Source organism: Emydura macquarii, unplaced genomic scaffold (assembly GCF_026122565.2).
Source record: "Emydura macquarii macquarii isolate MOO-44397 ecotype Brisbane River unplaced genomic scaffold, CSIRO-AGI_Emac_v2 contig_968, whole genome shotgun sequence".
Taxonomy (NCBI): Eukaryota; Metazoa; Chordata; order Testudines; family Chelidae; genus Emydura; species Emydura macquarii.
The window spans coordinates 2,283,191-2,301,238 of NW_027131105.1; the positions used below are offsets into that span (position 1 = coordinate 2,283,191).

The 18,048-nt window shown below is 36.3% G+C and overlaps 1 long non-coding RNA gene across 1 annotated transcript; it reads right to left on the minus strand.

Annotated features, from left to right (window-relative positions):
• Positions 1-353: 353 nt before the first annotated feature.
• LOC137150099 (uncharacterized) lies at positions 354-17,830 on the minus strand. The gene is made up of 3 exons (XR_010918910.1): positions 17,695-17,830; positions 7,482-7,568; positions 354-706 (listed from the first exon to the last, which is right to left on the minus strand). It is a non-coding gene; the product is annotated as an uncharacterized lncRNA (long non-coding RNA).
• Between the last annotated feature and the right edge of the window lie 218 nt (positions 17,831-18,048).

An 18,048-nucleotide genomic window follows, 5' to 3' on the forward strand; every position in this document is an offset into this window, starting at 1 on the left:
GCCGAGGCAAATATGGTTCCACAGCCACAATATATATCTGCCTGAATCACTGGAATGGTCAGAAGACACCGACAGTAGTAGAACAGTTGAATCTAAGCCCCAGACTCCAACATCCCTAAACACTGGTCACATTCAGATTTGGATCTGAACTATGCAGCTAGAGACCAATTTTGAAATATGCATTCATGATTGTTCCAAAAGGCATAATGCAATACACATTATGAGAGAACAAAAATCTGTTTGAAAGAAAATAAATCACATTAGTTAGCATATCTATTGCCTATAAGAAATCATTATGACTGCATGTGATAACAAAATGTACAGGACACTGGGAGATTTATGGCACTGTTTATTTTGGTTCAAAATATATTGTGCATTTTACATTTTTGTTTACACTGCTTATGCATTCTAATCATTTGACACAAAAAAGTGAGCAATGAAAGCGTGGAGAAGAAAATGCAGAGTGGAAGTTACCAGGCATTCTGAGTAATTTAAAATTTGATGTAAACCGGAATGTTTAGTGTCTCCATGCAAGTTAGTGTCAGTCCCATACACACCAGCAAGAGAAAGAAGAGGAGGGAGATGGAATATACAGATGTGGCACTCTGACTGCCGACTTAGCGACCCAGAGCTTCTTTGTTATCTTGAGGATGGACTACTAGACCCAGAAGGTGGACAACAGAACTGGTGGAGAACATTATCTTCCCTGCCAAGGAGGGTAAAAAAGGAGAGAGAGAGAGAGAGAGAGAGAGAGAGAGAGAGGGGAACAGAATCACAAGGGAACAATGTTAGGAGAATTCAGCTACAGTATTTAAAAACAGTACAGCCCATCTGTAAGCAATGGAAGGTATCCCAGTTGCACTGCTCATAAGAATCTTTGAGAGAATGTACATGGTGCTAAGTGCTAGGCCACATTTTCTATAGTTTTCATGCAATAATCAAAAGACAGCACAAGCCCAGGTTAATGTTTATGGCAGCAAAGTCTGTTTGAGTTGGAAAGCTTTGTATCAAAGTGCCTACCTACTTTTTAGAAGGGTAATTTATATTTTTACCACTAGAAAAATGTTCTCAAATATCTATAGTGTACAATTCACTAAATTTCTCCCTCCGCCCCAAGTCTATTGTAGAAATAGAGATCCTTGGTTTTAACTGAACAAAGAGAAACACTTCATGAGGATTTCCATTAAACATATTTCATTGAAAATGTAGGAGTGGAGACATAATTTTTTGACATGCTGATTTACAGGTAGAAGTATTTCTTACAGATAGAACTGTACTCCTTTTTCTTTTAAGCTAGGTAGAACTTTGTCTTCAGAGTTGCCAGCATCATGAATAGTGCTACAAATCAGAAGTTATATTTGCTATTAAATTACAAAAGCAGTCTGGAATACCTACATCTGTAATGCTATATTGTACTCTATGGTGTGAGGAAGTAGAGGAATGATGCCAGCTTATCAGGAAGCTTTCACAATGTCACTTCTTTACCAGTAACACCACCACCAGTGGTCATTTTCTTTAACTAAATAGCAGGATAAAGAAGCAGGATGGAAAGGAATACAATGAAGGAAAGAAAACCAGAAAATCTAAAGACAAAGAGTACCTCTCATGATAGTCTACCAATTGCTTTTAACAGTTTAATGGCTGTAAACATGTAGATTGCAGTTTTTCCATATCTAGATCCTGTAGGTCAGCAATTGGAGAAATTGCAGGTATTATTCTGTTTTTACACTAGTTTTCCTGTGCAATTTGACAATTTAAACAGAATAAAAATCATATTTGTTGGCACTGAAAACTCTTATTACAGAATATGTAGTTTGAGTGATTCTTTGGTTCTCTGTTTGGAATTGCTATATTTCTCTTGGGAACCATCAAAATGATGAACTTCTGCTCCAATTTGTATGAGTCATGTCATTTTTATCATTCTGATCAGTTTGGAATAAGATCGTTTGGCATTTACATGGAATTTTAAACAAGAAAATTACAACACTGAAAAATGTGTTAAGAAGTCATAATTAGCAAATTGCTTTTTAGTTGAAATGAAGATACCTTCCCAACAACTGCTTATGTTTTGTGAGGCCTGAACTGTGAACTGTTACCTTAACTACTTAATGTATTCTGCAAAAGGTAGCTCATTGGAGCACATCTGTGTCTGTGATGGACCTTTGGCTGGAAAACCACAAAAGAACACCTTTACTATTAGATTGTGAAGTTAGGGGGTTTCCAGAAAGATAAGGCATTCTAGGACCAAAAGGCATCTATGTGATATTTTACAGAGGAATTTGGGGTATTTTCTCTCAGACTGGGATACACTGTAGTTCAGCTGAATGAGGGAAATGAATCTAAGGATGGAAAAAGTCATTTTAACCTACAAAAGATGAGCGAATTTTCACTTGCAGGAAACTAACAAAAATGGATTTTTCCCTGATTGTGCCGACTATGCAACTATTTCACAGAACTCTTGAGAAAACTGATTGTGAAAGAGAAACCTATTACTTATACATCAACAGTTAGCAACTAGGCATTTGGTTTATTACTGGAGGGTGGATTTCCATGTTAACCATTGCTGTCATATCTGGCTACACTGATTACCACTAGCACAGGCAAAACGGATAAACATAAGTATGATCAATTCTTCTGCTATTTTTGATACAGTGGTTTGTTACATATTAGCCAGCATTTCTGGTTAAAACTGAAAAATTCTGCATGGAATTTCAAAATAAGTACAGTATTCTCAGAAGAATAATTTTTTACCTCACAGAGGTGCTGATTAAACATTATGCAGGCAGAGGGTGCAAGAAAATGATGGGGTTTCTTTGGTTCTATAATATCCTTTGCAATATCTTTTTGTTTTCACAGGCACCACTGGGGAAAAAAGAAAAGAAAAAGAAAAAGAAAAAAAACCCTCCAGTTTCAAGATTTTAGAAATCATCTTTGGATATGACAAGGCACCTAGTCCGAAAATGTCAGGGATGAAAACTGAAGAGGGTGGATGGAGGACTGTGGTTGGGAGCTGTCATTTCATGCACAGCAAAACAAAGAAATCATATTCATATGAAGAAAGGAATCAGATCAAATGGAATTCAGCCTTTCAAACAATTATTTTAATATGTCTTTCAACCATTAATGATAAGCAAATCTGTCCAGTTGCGGTAATACGTACATGCTTATATACACACATATAATACAGGTATGTATATACACATGTACATTTTCCACACACACACTCTTCCCTGTCTGTTATCCTCCTATTTGCAGCCAACCCTCACCACTTCAGTATTGATCATATGTACAGAAGCATGAGCACCATGAGCATTAACATATGCATCAAGTAATTACATCCAGCAGACCTGGAAGTCCCTCCCTTTACAAGAGTAGATTGGTAGGTGGAATCCACAGCTTGTGAAGGCACTCATTTAAGGATCAAATTCAGTGACCAAGCACACAGTCAAGTAAGTTGAATGGCAAAATAATATGCAGCAATTTGGCAGCCAGCAGGTGTACAAAATGAATGTACATTACAACTTGTGACCAAATTTAGCTCTGGTGTAGCAGGCTCACCTCCCAATTGAAGCCTGCTTACAGCAGGGCTGAATTTGAAATCTGACTTGTATGTTGGGAAAAGCACATTCTGCTTCAAACAAGGGGCAGGCTGCATCACTTTAGATCCTCTATTTATTTTTCCTGCCATTCTCACTGTTCGCCCTCTCAGGGCTTGTCTACACATATAGCCCTACAGCTGCGCCGCAGTAGCGCTTAATGAAGATGCTACCTATACCGACGGTAGAGCTTCTCCCATCAGCATAGATACCTCACCTCCCCAAGACTTGGTAGCTGTGTCGACAGGAGATGCCTTCCATCGACATAGCGCTATCTACACCAAGAGTTAGGTCAGTATAACTGCGTCGCTCAGAGGCATAGATTTTCCACATCCGAGTCACACAGTTATACCAACATAAGTTTGTAGCGCAGACCAGGGCTCAGTGGGTAAATAACAACATTTCTTAGCTAAATATGAGTAAATAAAAACATAGTACTTAGCTATGCCATAAATTACATTACTTTGCCATTTACACTCAAATTTACATAATTACTGAGGGATATGGACCAGGCTTATATAGAAACTATGCCTCTTAAATCTAGAGTGCCTCTGGTTTTAAAGCTCTATCCTGTTCTCTGTGAAATCAAACTATTGTTGCTGCCCCTGAACAGTCTAACTATTCAAACTGTATTCCATTTAAAATCTGTTTCTCAGAATGAATAAAAAAAGGACAAAGATGCAAAGTGTAAGGGCTAATTTGAACATAAAAGAAACAAGCAACGAGATGGAGTTGGCATCATGTATTAGCTTACTGTGATTTCTCTTTTTTATATTACAAAAATTTAAGAAACCTCTTGTATTATTACAGTGTACATTGAACAATGTAAAAATGAACAAGCAAGGAATTACTGAAATAGTTACAGTTATTAAAAATGCATTATTTTCTTATTAACAATTCAAAACAGATGTCAAGGATCATGTTGGCTAGAAATAAAACTGCTGGAGTGAATAAAACATCCAGCAATTAGCTAACAGCAAATAAGAGATGCTCTAGATTTCACTGTGGTGCACTCATTAATTGTTTCTTTTTAAGACCAAATTTCACTTTTAATTCTGGGCTACAAAATTAATTCCTTTGTGTATTTTCTAAATAAAGCTGAAACCTAAAATTAGAGTTAAGCATACTTTTAGTTTTTGTTCTCTTTCCAGTGGTTTGTATTATTAACAAAAATTGAAAGATTTAAGACCACATTAAATGTTATTAAAATATATGCAAATTTAGGGCCCAATCTTGTAAATGATCTACAGTCTGAGTTTCCATTATCATCAGTGGAAGTTCCACATAAAGAGCACTTACAAGATCAGGGCTCTAGTTTGCATACTATTTATTGAATAAACTATTGCTATATGGATGTTACATTATAATTTCATATATCCAGAAACAACATTGACAACAATTAATTACTGAGGGCCAGACTCTGATATCCTTATTCACAATGAAAGGGTATCGGAATCTGGCCCTTAATTCAAGTCTGGGATAACTTTGGATTTAGAGGTGAGCTACTAGCTGATTTTTCAGTTCAGAGTTCGAACTGAAAAATCTGAAAATAATTTTTTTCCGGTTGACCCAAAACAGACATTTTTCATTTTTTCTTGCTGAACTGGGTGCATGAGAAGAATTCAGGTCAAACAAAACATTTAGTTTGACCCAAAACAATTCTTTTTTCATTTTGTTTTTGGGTGTTTTTTAAACCTTAAAAAAAATCTAGCTAAATTTCAAAACGATACGTCTTTTTGAAATGAAAAAAGTCAAAACAGTTTGTTTGAAGAATGTTGAACTGAAATGTTGCAACTTTTTCTATTTTTTTTGTTTTAAACTATTAACTGAATTCAACTCGAATTTGCATTTTGGTCAAACTGAAACTGCATTTTTCAGCAAAAATCTATTCATTCAAACATTTTACCAGTTCTACCTGGAATCAATTGAGACTCTGCCACTAGCCCTGAATGTGGGGTGGTTCGGAGTGCCATCTGCCAAGGAAGAACCCTGGGAAGGCATTGTGACTTATAGACCCTTTGGCTCCCTCCTGGGGAAGCATTGCTTTCTATAACTTTATTGGATACAGCACCCTCCCCACTTGACAACCAACCAGCCAGCCCTGTTGGCTAGTGTTGAGAGGGACAGGCACAGCTCCATTCACTCTCTCCACCCCATCCTGCCTACTTGCTCAAGACAGAGGTGGGAGAAAAGATAGAGTTGCAGCCCTACAGAGCATCCATTCTTCCTATGCCTGGCTCCATAATCTACCATGCAGACCATGCAGGGGGTGGACTTACATGAAGTAATTCCTCTGCACAGTTAGAGCCAACCTTGCCCTTAATGTTCTAGGGTGGGGTATTCTAAAGTCCTCAGAATTGGCCTAACTTTGCTTCCAATAAGACAATGGTAAAACTCCTTAGGCCAGATCATTAGCTGGTGTAAACTGTTATAACTCTTTGACTTCAGCTGAGCTATGACAATTTACACAAATTGAGTGTCTGATCTCTTGACTTTGATGGGAACAGAATTAGATCAACAGTGAGTGGTTCTGAATATCCCATCCCCCACAGTTCTAAAATGTATGTGCCATAAGAATGCTTTAGACTCAAGCACTATCAAATAATCCACATTTTACGTACCTTCAGATACAATATTAATACACTGAAAATTCGTTTTATATGGTTTTCCAGTATTTTAAAAAAATAACTGAAATAACAAAAATATTCTAATCATATCAATTATTTTTAATACAAGTTAAACAGTCATTGTTTACAACTGGATTATAGATTTGTCACTTCCAGATATGGAATGAGGGTACTGCTGATGAAAAGAAGCCAACATGAGGAAAGCTGGATAGAGACTGAAAATGTGAAAGATGGAAAGCATCCAACACCTGCATGATCAGGGATAACTAACATGTGAAATATAGAAAGTAACAGAATGTGTTTGTGCATTTACAGATTTAGGATTCATTGCTGTTTTTCTTTTTTCCTTATTACCAATACAAGGTGAGTTGAGGGTTTTTGAGGACCATACTTCCAATATTTTGGTACAAATATTATTCATGAGCTGGCAATTATCACTAGCTAAGTTGATAGAAGAAGTTAAATAAAAGACAAGCTGCCCATAGCATGCACAATTTCTTAATATTTCCCATATATTTAAATACCTTAGATGACTTGCCCTATCGTGTTTCTATAAAGGTCATTGGATTAACTCACTGATTCTACAGATTTTCTGTTGGGCGTGTATAAGATTTGCTCTCTACACTTAAACAGAATTTCAAAATCAAGGTGGACTACATCTAACTATCTGGAACAGTTAGCAGCACTGTAAGTGTATTGTTCACTCTGTGCAGGGCATGATCCTGCCAAGTGCTGCCTATGATGTTCTGAATGCCCTCTAATTCCACTGAGTTAAAAGGAATGGAGAGCGCTCAGCATCTTGCAAGATCAGGCCCTTATTCCCTGGAGAGCCAGACGTTTCACTTACTTTGCACAGTAACAAAGTATTCCGGGGCAAAGAGGTTCATATTTTTCTGAACAGTGCTTCTTACTGTAAATTAGAGGTGAAGGGGAGAATTAAATGACTTAATACATTTGTCTTGTAAGAACAAACTCTAGAAATGTTTGATTTTCTTTCTCAAAGGGAGTCTAGGGAGACTTGCTCCCTAAGATTTACAGAGATAACTTTACTCTCTCTCATTCACCAGTGCTTGAGAGAAATAAGCAGATGCAGGACTGTCCTACTGGATTTAAAATTTCTTCAATATTAAATCTATTTTGATTTTATCTAATGCTGCGTCATGTTTTACATCAAATTGATAATCATTTTATCATATAAGATTATAAAACCAAATCTCTCTTTAAAAATAGTAGGTGGGTGGACCATATCTACTCTTACCTGTACTCTGAGTGTGTGGCAGGGACAGTTAGCTGGGTATGGTACAATGGAGCTGGACAGCAAAACTGGTGCAGAGTATTTATAGACCTACGACACAAGGAAAAACACAAAGTCAAAACACCAAGTGTCTAGAAAGGGGCTTTTTTGGGAAAGATAGGTACTAATAGGTACGTTTGAAATTTTCCATAGATTTGAATGAAATTTGAAGATGTATAACTGTAAACTCGGATTCCCAGAAAATAAAGGGGAATAGTCCCATACTTATATAATCATTCTTAATGTCTATGATGAACTATTGCAACAAAGAGTCAAAATTCTGTTGCAAAGAACAAAACAAGAAAAAGGTGCTAATTTATGGACTTTATGTCTTTGCCTTGTCACGTGGAACAACAGAAACAAAGCTAATGGAGGTTAAGGGTTAAAATTCCTGCAGAAATATAAAACTTCAAATTTGTGAATTACTCTGCACCAGTCAAGCTGTTTTATTGCTATTTGTATTACAACATTATTTATAAATGTGAGGAGGAGAATAGGATGCAAATGTAAATAAATGAACATAATACCTTTAAACTCCCTGAAGGCCCAGCTGCTATAAATAAGTTGCACCATACTGCTTTGTAAATCTGATAATTTAACTTACTGCATGTGAGTTGACACTTGAGTTAAAAGAAAAAGTCCTTGAAATCAGTAATATAAATTAATTATGGCCACATCTTCAAAACTAAGTCCTTATTTTACAATAGAACACAGACATTTTGCATTTATTATATTATTAATTATTACTGCTATTCAGGCTGGGTTGACGTAGTAAAATCATAGCTAAATAAGAGGTACAGGGCAACACAAAATGCCACAGCCAAAGAAAAATGTGAACACCCTATAAATGATGCACAGCAGTGCTCCTCAATATTTAGCATTTGGCTAGGGAAACATTAAACAAGGCTTAGTGCAGTAAGTATTGCATTACGAAACAAGCATATCAAATGTCTTGAAAATAGCATTCTGGAAACTCAATAAAAATAATGAAAAGTCAAACCAATATTTCATATCTCCTGAGGCGTCTACATGGAGAAGATGTGCCCGATAAAGAGAGATTTTTCCTCCACTTTATTTTAAAAAATAAAACACAGATTATTTATCATTTGTTTCATCAGTCATGTCATTTCTGGTCTTCATTTCTTTTGCTCACAGCATTCTCCTGAGTGCCACAAAAGGATTACTTTTTTTTTTTTTACGCTCCCTGTGTTTAAAGAGAGTCCTATGAGGTCATCTTCTTATAAGATCAAAAGGAGTAGTTAAGCAGAAAAATGTCACACAGTCTTTCTTCAGAAAGAAAGGAGTCAGGCACTAATCCTTTAAAGAAGAAGGTCAAGTTGCTTTGATCCCTGCTGCCAACAGTTGTGTCAGCAACCGCAAAGCGAAGGTGAGTGAGTTTTTCCTGATTAAGAATGGCAATTGATGGTCACTCATAAAAGAACTTGATCCCTGGGAAAGAAATAAAAACATCCATCAAACCACCACCATATGTGTATTTGAGGAATAATCAAGTGCTGTTGGAGGATGTTTTTCAGTCACGGTATAGATGTTAACTGGTGGCAACTACACAAACAACTTACAATGGAGAAGGGGATGGAAAGATTGAAAGAAGAGGGGTAACATGACTACAGAAAAATAGTTATTGAAAGGGACATATCAACAAGCAGGAAAAGCATTTCAGAAAGTATTATTTTTACAAGTAAAACATGGCTTTATTAGAGGCAGTGGGCTCCATGCTCCAGAGAGCAAGCATAGAGTGTCGCACATATCATTTGTGAGCCCAATCCTTATAGTCTGACTGCAGGGCAGCAATGCAGATGGTCAAACATGTGGTGGAGGAGTGCACTATTGGAAGATGGACATCAACACCTTGCAGCCCTCGATGACGCAGCAGTTAAATAGCTGAACAATCTAGATATTGACTTGTGATGGATAAAAGAGAAAGAGAATTGCCAGGTGAAAAGTAATGGCCAGTATAGGCAGCCTGACCCTGTACTGATGAGAGCACTGCTGCTTGGCCACCAAATTCCTCCCATTTAGAAACAAAGGCAAGGCCAAAGAGGGACACCAAAGAAGGACATGTGTGCTAAGTGCCCCCTTACCAGGAGGAGGTTTGTGCTCATTAACTCCATGTCTTCTCAGACACATCCATTCTCCACCCAGCCACTATCTTACTCTTGAGAGTAAGAGAGTAGGCACCCATGAGGCTTTGGACTTTGTTCTGCTCAGTGCAGAGGATTTTGCACACTGCTTACCCATAAACCGCTTCTGCTGGAAAAGAAAAACAAAAAAATAATTGTCCCTGCCCCTTCCTTCCCCTCCTCCCCCTAAAGAACTTGCCCCACTTTGGCTTCCCTCTGCTCCAATAGTTTCAATCGTATGGACAGAATTTTTTTTACTTACACTTTCTGTGCTTCAGCTTCCCGCTCTGGGAAGGTGGTTAATGTTAATCATTTACCTCTCAAGGGTTTTTGGAGGCAGAATACTTTAATGTTTGTTAAGTGCTTTGAGATTCTCATATGAAAGGCGCATTGTAAAGACAAAATACAGTTATTGTATACAATGTATAGGTGCTTCCTGTCGATCAGGTAATAAATGTCTCTTGACTCTGATTTTATGTGGTCTCAACATAGTTAACAGCTCAATAGGAAGTAAGGTACTGTTGTAGTCCCCATCAGCTCTATTGAGATGAAACAGTAACAAATGGCAGAGTTGTAATTAAGACACCATACAGCATCCGGGATTCTAATTGCAGATGAAACCAAGCTGCAGTATTCAGATCCACATTTAGATCTCCACTTTGCAAAGCCTCAGTATGTTTATATCCAGGCTTTTGGTTTAGCTCATTCACAGCCACGGAGGCCATCATGAAGTTCAAAGTCAGATCCAAAGTTCTGGGTTGTTTGGATCCAGGGATTTGGTTCAGACCCATCTCTCATTCTGAAGGGTGGAGACCATTCCATTTCATTCTGAGATCAGATACCATGAACCTGAGTCAGCCGCCTGATCCCAGTTTTACTCAATGGGATAAGTGAGATCAGAATCAGACCCTATATGTCTTTGACCAATTGCTGTAGCACCTATTTTTTTTCCTCCATACAATACTGGTTATGGAAGTCCTAGGAAAAGTCATTTGAATACTTAAATTATGAAGTCAGAAAATGTAAGTTTTACAGAAATTCAACCCTTTCCATAGCTTTTTTAAATAAACGTGTATCTGAAATAAATTCTATGATACCGTTTCTAAAATGCAATGCCTAAAATGACATCAACGAGGAATACATTTGAATAATTTGAGTTTTTAATAACTTTCCCCCTCATCTGTCTGCAGAATCTAAAATGTTTAGCCCTATTAAATTTGCCTTATTAAACTCCAATCTATGATCTTCAAAGCTCTATTAGAGAGTTGATTGAAGATCTAAATACAGCATGGTGCCTCAGCATTGATTCAAGATAATGCCTAAAGATTGGCAGATGCTTATCCTACCAATTTCATTTTCTAACAAGTTTTTGTAACATTCCAAAGGGTCGAAGCCATGCAATTCTTTTTCATTCTAGTCAGTTTATTTCAGATCTCTGCAAATTCCCAAGGTCGCTTTGAACAGACAGCTTAGCTTTTCACCTAAAATATTTTTATTCTTTTACAGATCTCTCCTTTAAACAGACCTCCCAAGTAGTAAAAATATTTCCTCTCAGAATACTATCAGTAAGAGGAGTTGAGCCCATGTTGCAAAGGTTGGATACAGATTCAAACTTAGCCAAAGCTTCCAGAAGGTTTAAATCTTGGGTTTTGGCTCAAGTCCATCTCTATAAATTTTCAGTATGTTGACTGTAAAGGAATTCTCATATAGAATACCTTCATATTTCACAGTGACGTTAATCAGGGATACCCACCATTACTTTTTATATTGGCACTAGAATCTTGTCTTAGACAGATAACAAAAAGAAATAGATTCATAGTACATCATATTAAGTTTTAACTATATGGAAATGATTCTTCGCCTTCTCTTTCAGATCCCCAGATATTTGGGGTAAAACCTCATTCGTTTAGTAGGCAGCCTCTTAAATGTTAGGGTACAAAATAAACTAGGAGAAATCCAAGGTATTAACTCTAAATTGCTTATGCTTTGATGAGCTATTCTTTTCCCTTGCTTTCTGCAATATCTTCTTACTCCTCTTAACACAGTGACAAGCTACATTCAATGAACCGCCCTGTTAGCAAGTGTTGGTACCCTGCAAGGAGATGGTCACTGATTCCTGCTGACAGACAGGGCCTGTTTACTCCAGCTGGGATATGAGGAAAGTGATAGTAGTTCTTTGGTTAGTAAGAATTAAGGTCTGAGACAGAGAGAGTTCTCTGCAGGGAAACTCTAGGAGTAGCTCAGCTTTGAGAGAAAATTTAGGATATGTTTTCCAGAGATTTTTTGGTGGTTATTTGAATTACCAATAAAGACAAATCCCAGGAAGGATGTAAACTGTCAGCTATACAAAGTGCATGCAAACTATATTCAGAGCAGGGTGGGAAATCCAACTACTTACATACCTTTTCTAGTACTTATAAAGTGTGTTTTGTTTTTGTTTTAATTATTGCTACTTCTCCTGTAAATACTGTAAAAAACAATACAATTATACTATTGTAATCATTATAATGGCTTTGCAAATTCTTTCCAGCAAAATTATCAGCTATCACATATGGGTAGAAGAGACCAATGGTTTAATGTCTCATTCCATAGTAAACAGTGGGAGTTACTCAGGTATTTGGAACTGTACTACAGTATTAGCACTCAGCATGTCCAACTCCATTCGGGAAAGGTATTCTTAGAAAGATAGCCTCACTGGAAGAGTGCCCTATTTTCTGAATTTGGGTTCGTCAGGTGGCTTGGGTCATCTTTTACATGATGATATTACAGTATGCAATGTATTAATTGTTTTGGACTGCTCTATTCCCTAGCTTAATTAACAATCATTTACTAGCCTGTCTGTCTATCCTATCTGCCAGAACTCTACCCTTGCAATGTGGTATTCTATTTCAATCACAGTATTCATATTATAATATGAGTATGCCCATTAACTAAAACTGATGTTAACATTTCCTGTGTGAGATGTCATGCAATCTCCAAGTGTTTGGCATCAGCCAAGAAGATAGTTAACCTACATGATGACAAGAAAACTAATCCATTTGTATATTAACTTGTTACTAACAGTGATGGTGGACCAACTTCGTTCCATTCACTTCAGTGTCATCCATGGAAGCTTAAACAATAGATGTATCCTACCACATATACACTAACAAAATAAACATTTCTATTTCTCTCTTATTCATGATGCAGAATGATTTTCATTTCCAAATTGAAAATTCTGCTTTTCACTTGCATCTGTGCACCTGAATGAAGTTGCACAGGTGTAAGCGAGGTCAGAGTTTGACTGTTCTTTAATTTAAGAAACACATTATGGATTAATTCAATGTCTAAGGTTTGGAAGGGCTGACTTGCTCATGCTTAGATAATTGTAAATCTCTTTTAAGTGGAAAAGCCAGTTATTTGAAGTTGAATAAAACTCTATTGTTTGACTTCCAATTAAGGTTAAAGGTGGTTAGCATATTTGTCCCATTTTGTAGGATTTATATTGGCTCCCACTGAAATTCTATGTTAATTAACATGTGATAACTAATACTTACAGTTCTTCAGAATCAACATTCTTGCTGTTCTTAGGGGACATCTTGGTATTCAGAAACTCCATCTTCCCCACCCCCACTCAATGCAGAGGAAGAGCAAAAGGCTTATGCACCACTTAAATCGCAATTTTGTGCTGCACAGAGGTGAATTTCACTTAGTCAAAGTTCTGTTCAAGCTTACATGGACAAAATGCAATGGTTTTGGCAGCAAGGATCTCCCTTTCACTGTATGAACTCTATTTCCACAATATATTTTGCAGTTGGACTCAGCTTTGGATGTTACACCTACACTGAAAACCTTTAAAATTATATTAGCTTTCTGTTACTTACTTTGTTTTAATTGTTTGTATCAATTCATATCTCAATAGCCCTTTAGTCCTCTCATTTCTTTAGTTTAACTAACAAAATGCTTTTCAGTACACATCTGCCCAAACATATACTTGCAAGAAGAGAAGGAGACATCTGGTGGCAAATAGGTGCCAACACAAGTAACTATCCCTAGTTTGCTTTCTGTTTATCCTGAGCGATGAATCAGAAACCACCCTCTGTGATCCTCACATTAGTGATGCAGGGCTAGAATCTGCAAATATTGTAATTGGACATTTTGACTTAAAAGACAAAAAAGCAGCACTGCTATATATTGTGGCTCAGTTCTTTGATACAAACAAGTCTGGTGGTCATAACAAAGAAAAATTAAAAACATTTGAGGACAGCACTTATTTAAATAAAAATGAAGAGTAAAAAATAAGTCCATTGAATCTCATCCATATGGGCTAAATCCAGTTGTCTTTACTATGTCCTTCGCATTCAAAACCCCTATTGAATTCAATGATAATTTTGCCTAAGAAAGGACTAAGTACTACAAGATTTTTGCCCTGTTATCAGTATGATCAAACACTCACATTGTGTGTGTGTTACATGATATATACAGCATAATTATTTGGTTTTCTTTAACATCAGCTCTCCTTCCTCCTCTTTTTCCCACTCAAGTTTCGATAGCTGGAAATTATCACCTTTTTAAAAAGACTGGTAAGTAGGCTTTTAGTGCTCCTACACTCTAACAAAATGGCCCTAAAATAAATCACCAGCTACTCTTCTGGGAGACTAAAACCATTGCCTTTATAAAACATTTAAAACTTCCACCAGCATAGTAACCATAGAGTATGAATTCTGTTTGTAGCATCCTAGCACTTACATTATGGCTACAAAAAGCAGTTTTTCCAAACAATATTTATTTCACGTAAACACACAACAAATTCCTTGTAAAATATATACATCAAGAAGTGCTACTTTTATATATTAATCCACAGTACAGCTTGTAGGAAATTAATTAGGTTGAATTTAATTAAGAATAATAGTGTGTCACTACTTTGGAGCATTTAATTCCCTTCACAAGTTTGATTAAGAAGATCTATTCTTAAAACTCTGGCTATATTAATCAATTTACAGCACAAATGAAATTAATTTCTATTGATTTTTTTCATATAAAACTATATCCAGAGTTAAATAATGCAGTTTCAAAGCTAAAATTAAACATAAGAGTTGAGAAAGAGAGGAAAATGAACCAGCATAGGGAAGGAAGAATAATTGCTTTTAGAAGAGATCAGAAGATTGATGCAGAAAGGAAGAAATAATATTTTCTACATTTCTGACTTCATTAACATACTATCAGAATTTTCTAAAATACTAGGGGCTCTTGTTTCATAGAAATATTTTATATAGTACAATTTATCAATTTACATTGTTTCCATCTATACTAAAAACATAGAAACAAAATTTGCCAGCAGTAAAACTGATGAGTTTCTAGTCTAATATTCAAAAGGGAGGAAAAAATAGTAATGTGGAAAAAGAGAGAGTGACTGAGCAAATGACGGGGAGAGAGCTTTACAGCAAGGCAAAGCTTATTACAGAATACCACTGTGGAATGACATATGTTCCATTCGGTGTAGTATCTATAAATATAGTAACTACTAAATCAGACAACGGAGATTGATTTTGATGTGAAAAGACTGACAGAGAGAATTTAGCTTTTTAAATTAGATATTTACATATGTAATTTTTCTGAAAGGAGAATACAATGTTTATGAATGGCTGTGGTATTTAGAAACTGAACATGTTTATTTACAACATTTTTTGAAGCCTCAATAGCTAATGCATGTAGATTAACATTTATGTGTATCAACTAGTTTTAATTTACTCCAGTGTTGGATATTTGATATATTATTACAAGAAATATCTCATCAGTTAAAAACATAAGTGCACAGATCATGAACATAAAACACTACAGAAAGATATTTCTGAAATACCTAGGTTTACAATATTTCTTTATACAGATCTCTTGGCATCTAATTTTTTTTAACTAAGTTAAAAGTGCAGTTGCAGAATAAGTGACAGGTCAGGCCTTGCTTCCTCCAGTACATGATGTCACATGTATGAGGAAATGTTAGAAATACAAGGAGTAAGAGAGAGAGATATTGCCATTTGGTTCTAAAAATGAAAAAGCAATGCCACCGTCAAAGGAAGTCAATCTTTTGAGTTAAATTGTCTTCATTAATACTGAATGACCTCTAAACTTACTCTTTTTATGGGGGAGAAAATTAACTCCAACTCATTGCATCTGACGAAGTGGGTTGCAGCCCATGAAAGCTTATGCCTGCAGAAATTAGATTTGTTAATCTTTAAAGTGCTACAGGACTCTTGTTGTTTTAACTCCAACTCAGTTGCAACAATAATCACGATGAGATCAGTAATAAAGCCATCATCAAAAACTTGTGCAATTTACATTCTTAATATATAATCATATAAAATTGCCTAGCCAGTGAAGCAGTTGACTACTCTAATAATTGGCAAAGAAGTCTCCTTACAGCACAATAACTTAACTACAGAAATTGACTACATTGCATACTGAGGGACAAATCATCAACACACATTGGCTTTCTAGTCGACATAAGCTATGCACTAAAAACAAATGCCGTCCCGTTACAGACAGTAATGAAAACCAGAAACCCTAAAACTAATACACAAATGGAATGTAGTGCACAGTGTTTCTTCCTTTTTACTGGATATAAATACCAACATTTAGAAGCTAATCCATGTTGATGGCTACAACCTATTATCCGAGTTCACTTTTCTTACCCAAACCTCCCTGTGTGTAACTGAACTCAACATATCAAAGCTCAGCCTAATTTTAGAATATTTAAATAGATTCTCTCACCCACCGTACCTCACTGCCACTCACACACAAAGAAGGGAAATTTAGGGCCAGATTCTTTATTAATGTTGAGTAGCAATTTACTCTTGAGTAGTTGATTTAACAGCATTACTCATGAAATAGGTACAGTATTACTGAACGTGAGTAAAGATATCAGAATGTGGATGGTTTGAGGTTGATGTTATTGAAATTGTTGAAACTGAGGCTAGGAATGACTGTTCTGGAATTCACATTAGGGTGATGTAGGACACGTTGATTAAATTAAATTTAGTCCCAGGAGGAGAGGATCTTTAAATGGAAATGATGAATGCGAGTAGTGGGCACAGTCCTTGTGAATTATTGTGGGTTAGAAGTGAAACACTGGTGTTCACAGCAAATAAAAATGGAGAACTGAATTATGCATTTGCATCAGTTTTGTTTTGATTTTGGGCTAAAGCAGGATGACATATTGGTATTATGGTGTGTTTGACAGCAAGCTCGAGAGTCAAAGCCCATTTGATCCTTCTGAATACACGTGAATAAAATCGCCTGATGCAGTTTCCATGCATACTTAGATTGTGCAATGTCACAAGCCCTATGCAAACTTTATCATCCTTCACCTTTGGCTACAAGTGTACAAGCACTTAGCTCTTCAACCAAATGTGACAACTCATGCGAAGAGCTGCTGCACTGCATTAAATGAATGAAATATTAAATGCCTGCTGTGCTGCCTGCAATGCTATTGCTAATACTATGTATATCATATGAATTGATTCTCAAGCATTTAATGCATCACTGGGTATGAGAAAACACCATATATATGTGTGTGTGTGTGTGAGATAATCATGAAGCATAAACAAGATAATTTTATACATCATCAAGGACACATTGTCTAAGATTGTACACCATTTCCTAGAATAAGTAATGTATTTAAATGACAGTGTACATTTTAACAGAACAAAGCATTAAAACAAGATGGAAGATATATTTCAATTCCTGTGATAGACCTATTCTGAGAATTCTGTGCTCCTTCCTTTATATTCAAAATATCTAATTTTTTCTAACACTGCTAATTGCAGAATAAGTATTTTATAAAAATATGCTGGATTACTTTTATTTCCGCTGCTCTAAAAGCGTCCCTTGTCTGTGCCATTCTAAAATGCACATCAGTAGTCTGCCAAAGAGGTAACACCCAAAAAATGGTTCATAGCAAGAGACTGATCACTACTCTTATTTCTGTCTCAAAAAGTCTGGAATTGTTATCACTGATGCCAGAGACCTGAGGACAGATGAAAAAGGAAAAAGGTACTCACAAATAACACCTTCTGCAAGCCATCCTCAAATGTCTTATGCCTTTGTTTTTTTCCTCTCGTTTCGAGCAATCAAAGTAGAACAGGTCACTCTTGTAACAAGCAAAAAAAATTTCATTCACTGCCTTTGCATGCTCATTCAAGCTTGGCCATGGAAGAACAACACAGTAAAGTGAGCCTGTGATGTAACCAGCATCAAAGGCTGCATCAGATGAACTCACAGGCTCTAAGGGGTTATATTTTGCAAAGCCAAAAGGTTTTTCCCAAGGAAGAGGATTAGCAAATCTATAAACCAGCAGTGTTGTTTTCACAATCTTACAAGCTTTGCTTTCTGCTTCCAGTGAAAACCTCCATATT